The 5,548-nt window shown below is 51.7% G+C and overlaps 1 protein-coding gene and 1 long non-coding RNA gene across 2 annotated transcripts in view; one reads left to right on the top strand and one right to left on the bottom strand.

Annotated features, from left to right (window-relative positions):
- Positions 1 to 1,813: 1,813 nt before the first annotated feature.
- Positions 1,814 to 5,548, bottom strand: part of LOC106726150 — a 13,047-nt gene continuing 9,312 nt past the window's right edge. Inside the window, exons 2-3 of the long non-coding RNA XR_001362178.1 lie at positions 4,849 to 5,038; positions 1,814 to 2,289 (exon numbers count right to left, since the gene is read on the bottom strand). This is a non-coding gene — a long non-coding RNA (uncharacterized LOC106726150). The remainder of the gene's footprint in view (positions 2,290 to 4,848; positions 5,039 to 5,548) is intronic.
- TLR5 (toll-like receptor 5) overlaps positions 3,387 to 5,548 on the top strand; it is an 11,557-nt gene continuing 9,395 nt past the window's right edge. The window contains exon 1 of the mRNA XM_014539936.1: positions 3,387 to 3,542. The gene's annotated coding sequence lies outside the window, so the exon portion shown is untranslated. The remainder of the gene's footprint in view (positions 3,543 to 5,548) is intronic.

Below are 5,548 nucleotides of genomic sequence, written 5' to 3'. Positions count from 1 at the left end.
CATCGGTCAGCTGCCTCCTGCATGCTCCCCACTGGGGATCGAGCCCACAACCCTGGCACGTGCCCTGACCGGTAATCGAACTGTGACCTCCTTGTTTCGTAGGTCGATGCTCAACCACTGAGCCACGCCGGCCGGGCCCCGGGATTTTAAACGTGGGGTGCTAGTTGTGTGTTTTCAATCCTCGCCCGGATGGAATTCTTTCTTTGCATCAGGTGCTTTGAAACTGGGTGCTCACGAAGCGTTCATTTGGGTTTTCAGCGTCCTGTCTTGAGACCATCATGGCCTCCGGCTGCTGTTCTTGGTGCTTGTGGTTCTGGGGGACACCCTCCTGCAGGTACTGGAGACCATCGGGGTTGCTTGCACAGAATTTCCCAGGGGTGCCGACCAGGGGAGCACCAGCTCCCCGCCGTGGGCCGAGCAATTCCCTGTCCGTCCCTCGCGGTTCCCCTTCAGTGGTTTCTAAAAGGAAGACATTCCGGGTGAGGTGCCATTGCCTAGATCCGTGGTTGGCAAACTGCGGCTCACGAGCCACATGCGGCTCTTTGGCCCCTTGAGTGTGGCTCTTCCTAAGCCTTAGGAGTACCCTCATTAAGTTAATAACAATGTACCTACCTATATAGTTTAAGTTTAAAAAATTTGGCTCTCAGAAGAAATTTCAATCGTTGCACTGTTGATATTTGGCTCTGTTGACTAATGAGTTTGCCGACCACTGGCCTAGATGTCTGTCTACTTAACACGTGGACGGATCACGAGAATTCTCGTGGTTTCTGTTCTAAGGCTTGTGGCCCATCACGAGAATTCTTTAAAAAGATATTAGCTTGTAAGAACATGTGGTAACTAACTTCAAAATGCCATGGGTATTTAATTTTTAAAGCGTGCCTTTAGCATTTATGTAAAACGTTTTTTGTCCTCGTTCAATAGAAACTTACCTGCCCCCGGGTAAAGCTGGCAATAGAACTACTGGTCCGCGATGCGTTAAGCGAGCGAGACGTAACGGAGGCTTATGTATCAGTGACCGAGTGTCCTCAGATGCCCCCGGTGACGCTTCCTGGGGGCAGTAAGAACAGTTACGGTTGCTGTTGTTCAGGTGAGAGGACTGGTGCTGGCAGAGGGCGCGCACACACTCAAGGTCATGCGTCTGTTACCTTGTGGAGCTGGAGTCTGAAGCCAGCTACAAACTCAGTTGTCATTTTGATCCTTTAAAAATATCAAAATTGTGCAACAACAGACAGAGCCCGAGGGTGCACGGGGCGGGGGTGGCTACATGCTAAGGCGCGTGCCCAGGAAGAAGAGACAAGGCTGCCCTGGTTTGAAATTCAGGGATGATGCTCTCTCCCGGGCTCCTGAGGAGTGGGCGGCCTGCCAGGAGCGCCGGGTGCACGCCACACAGAAGCAAGCAAGACCAACTTCCGCTTAGAGCAGCTTTTTAAAAAAATATATATTTTTATTAATTTCAGAGAGGAAGGGAGAGGGAGAAAGAGATAGAAACATCACCCTAGCTGGTTTAGATCAGTGGATAAAGCATCAGCCTGCCAACTGAAGGGTCCCAGGTTTGATTCCGGTCAAGGGCACATGTCCGGGTTGCGGGCTTGATCCCCAGTAGGGCGTGTGCAGGAGGCAGCCAATCAATGATTCTCTCATTATTGATGTTTCTCTCTCTCTCTTCCTCTCCCTTCCTCTCTGAAATCAATAAAAATATTGATCGGCTACCTCCTGCACACCCCACACTGGGGGATCAAGACCAGATACCCAGGCATGTGCCCTTGACCAGAATCGAACAGGGGAACCTTCAGTCCGCAAGCTGATGCTCTATCCACTGAGCCAAACCAGCTGGGGCTGAGAGCAGCTCTTGACCTCCATTCCCTGAAGCTCAGACTCTTCCTGCGGGCTCCTCCCCTCAGCCCCCGCCTTTGGTACGCCCCCTGCTGGTCTTCAGGAGAAGCGCCCGTCCTGGAATGAGAGAAATTGCACCCAAGCGCTAGTCCTTTACCCTTCGGGGCTGAGAAGAATTGGGGGTGACTGTCTTGACAAAGGCCCACTTCTTAGAAGTGATTGTTGCGCAGCTTGGTCGTGCTGCACCCCAGGAGAACGGGGCAGCCCGAGTAGTGAGCAGGGCCTGCAGAGAAGAGGTCCCTAAGTCCTTACCATCAAACTGTGGTCAGGGAGCCAGCGGCCTCAGTACCACCTGGAGGCTCGTTCGAGATGCACAATTCAGCTCCCTTTCCAGGTACCTCGGACGCAGAGCACCCTCTGAGGCTCTGGATCTGGCTCGCGCTGGATTCGATTTCTCTGAAAGATCGAAGGTGACAACTGAGTTTGCAGGTGGATGCAAGTGCTGGCTCCACGGTTTAATAGGTGCATGGCCCTACGCAAATGCTTGGCCTCTCTGAGCACCAGTGGAATTTTCTGTAAAATAATGAAAGCACTAGACGCCTATTCAACGTTTAGGGTCCTTCTGGCCCTAAATCTGAGACCTCATAATTACCCAGTGACGCCTAACCAGCCATAACTTACCCAGCCATACCGCTTAGAGCAGTGGTTCTCAACCTTCTGGCCCTTTAAATACGGTTCCTCATGTTGTGACCCAACCATAACATTATTTTCGTTGCTACATCACTGTCATGTTGCTACTGTGATGAATCGTCATGGAAATATCTAAATCAGTGGTTCTCAACCTTCTGGCCCTTTAAATACAGTTCCTCATGTTGTGACCCAACCATAAAATTATTTTCGTTGCTACTTCATAACTGTAATGTTGCTACTGTTATGAATCGTCATGTAAATATCTGATATGCAGGATGGTCTTAGGCGACCGCTGTGAAAGGGTCGTTCGACCGCCAAAGGGGTCGCGACCCACAGGTTGAGAACCGCTGGCTTAGAGAATGTCCCACTCTGATGGCCATCTTAGCTGGTTTTCCCTAGAAATCTGCACGTTCCCTGCTCACCGGAGACCATGGATCACCCTCGCCCTTGTGCTTGCGTTCCCAGAAACCACATGTCCACAGAGGCGGTCACGAACGGGACGTCTAGGCCCAAGGAGACACTTCCTCACCATCACCACGGTGATGTGACAAATGGGTTGCATTGCCAAAGTGTAGGGCCTCCCTCGCTGGGGCCACAGGGGAGAAAGCTGCCCCTTAGACCCGCTGGCTTAGATGCCCGCCTTCTGAAGCAGAGCTGGGGCTGGGGTCCCTTCAGTTCCGAGGTGCCACATGCCCCGCTTGGCAAAATGGCCTTGATCTTTGCCCCTTAAAGTTCCGCTCCGTAAGAGACACGCCTAAGGTTTTGAATTCTTCTGCAAAGAAAACTGCTGGGTGGCATAGGAAAACACCTACGTGTTGTTTTCTGTTTGATCCTCTTAATTGGATTTCCTGTTTCTCCCTAGGCAATCAAAAGGCCCTGTTTCCCGGTTCACGGAAAAACACTGGCCACCATCGCCACTGTGTGGAGTTCCTACCGTCTCAGGAACGGGAGTCCTTAAGCCACCAGGGACCGAGGATGGAGGAGACCCTATCCGCAGCGCCTGGTGCCAGGACCGGGAGGTAAGTACCCCTGAAGAAAGTACATCTTCTTCAAAGCATTAGTGGGGAGAAAAGCACAACTTCCCGTTATAAAATAAGTCACAGGGATGTCAAGTGCAGCATAGAGAATATAGTCAATAAAACTATAATAACTGTGTACGGTGACAGATGGCTACGAGGCTGATTATGGTGATTGTGGTGATCAGGTGGTCAGGTAAGTAAATGTTGAGTCACTGTGTTGTACACCTGCAACTAATATATGTCACCTATAAAAATAAAATATATTTAAAAAAATAAATTTTATTGATTTTACAGAGAGGAAGGGAGAGAGAGATAGAGAGTTAGAAACATCGATGAGAGAGAAACATCGATCAGCTGCCTCCTGCACACCCCCCACTGGGGATGTGCCCACAACCAAGGTACATGCCCTTGACCGGAATCGAACCTGGGACCTTTCAGTCCACAGGCTGACGCTCTATCCACTGACCCAAACCGGTTACAGCTAAAAATAAAATTTAAATGCCCAGCCGGCGTGCCTCAGTGGTTGAAAGTCAACCAATGAACCAGGAGGTCACGGTTCGATTCCCAGTCAGGGCACAGGCTCGGGTTTCGGGCTCGATCCCTAGTGTGGGGTGTGCAAGAGGCAGCCAATCAATGATTCTCATCATGGATGTTTCTATCTCTCTCCCCCTCTCTGTTCCTCTCTGAAATCAATAAAATTTAAAGGTAAGTAGAATGATAACAAAAACGATTAATGGGAAAAATAGGAGTGGGGTGCTTAAGTTGTGTGACCTTCAAGGTCCTTGTCCTCAAGAAATTTACCGTCTGGGGCAGGGGCTGAGGCCTCATATAGTGAAAATGCTATCCTGGGGCTGTAAACAGAATATCAAGGGAGGGAGACCAAGTGTGCTGTGGACATGAGAACTATTCCATGGAGGGGCTGGCCCCGGGGAAGGTCAGTTGGCATCAGAGAGCCGATGAGACAAAAAGAGGCCCTGGAGCCCAGGGACCAGCCTGCGCAGAGACATGGGATGGAGGCCAGGTTCCGAGAAAGCCAGCTCTTCCTGGCGCCCAGGGCAAGGCTGCGGGCACAGCCAGGAAGGCAGGTTGGCCGGACGTTGGCCGCTACCTCCCAGGAGCAGGGATCCCTCTACAGCCTCGCGGCCCAGCTCCCAAGGCCGGTCCTCCCGGGGAGCCCAGGACTGATATTCTTTGTTAAGGATCAAGCGTTGAATTGGCACAGGAGCAGCCCTGGCTCCGGCCAGAGGGGCTGGCAGGCTCACCGTGGTGCCTGGTTCCTGTGGAGACACCGCGGCCCATAACTCACCCAAGCTCCACGCGTGGCGACGCTGTCCAGGCAGTTAAGTCCGGAAAGGGAACCGCTCTGCTCATGGCTGGGATTAGCGCTAAATGAATGCAGCTCCGATGAAAGCGATGCTGCCCCCTCTCGTTATCTTGGTCTCGTTATCTTGATGGGCAGCGTGGGCAGGACTATGGAGGCTGCATTGACCGCTGCTCTATATATTTTTAGTGATTTCAGAGAGGAAGGGAGAAGGAGAGAAAGACAAATACCCATGATGAGAGAGAATCATTGATCGGCTGCCTCCTGCACAACCCACATTTGGGATGGAGCCCACAACCCAGGCATGTGCCCCGACCGGGAATCGAACCGTGACCACCTGGTTCATAGAATGACATTCAGTCACTGAGCCACGCCGGCCTGGGTAAAAGTCACCATTTCACGTGTACAGTTTAGTGGCGTTAAGTACTCCTTTCTGTCTGATACCAACACCCCCTCCCTCCACTCTGCGCCGTAGACCCCTAATGCCCACTTCCGCAGCAGCCTGCAGGGATTTTCAAGGTAAAGGGATGTTTTCTGCAGTGTTTATGTACTTTTTAAAAATTATTATTGTTTAAAGCAGCGGTCGCCAACCTTTCAGACCTCACGGACCACCAGTTGTCCGCGGACCACCGGTTGGCGACCGCTGGTGTAAAGTAGTACATGAGTCTCCGTTTCCCCCCATCAA

This window comes from Myotis brandtii, unplaced genomic scaffold (assembly GCF_000412655.1).
Source record: "Myotis brandtii unplaced genomic scaffold, ASM41265v1 scaffold231, whole genome shotgun sequence".
NCBI lineage: Eukaryota > Metazoa > Chordata > Mammalia > Chiroptera > Vespertilionidae > Myotis > Myotis brandtii.
Note: the sequence above shows the minus strand (reverse complement) of the source record. Positions and strands in the feature narration are given on the sequence as shown.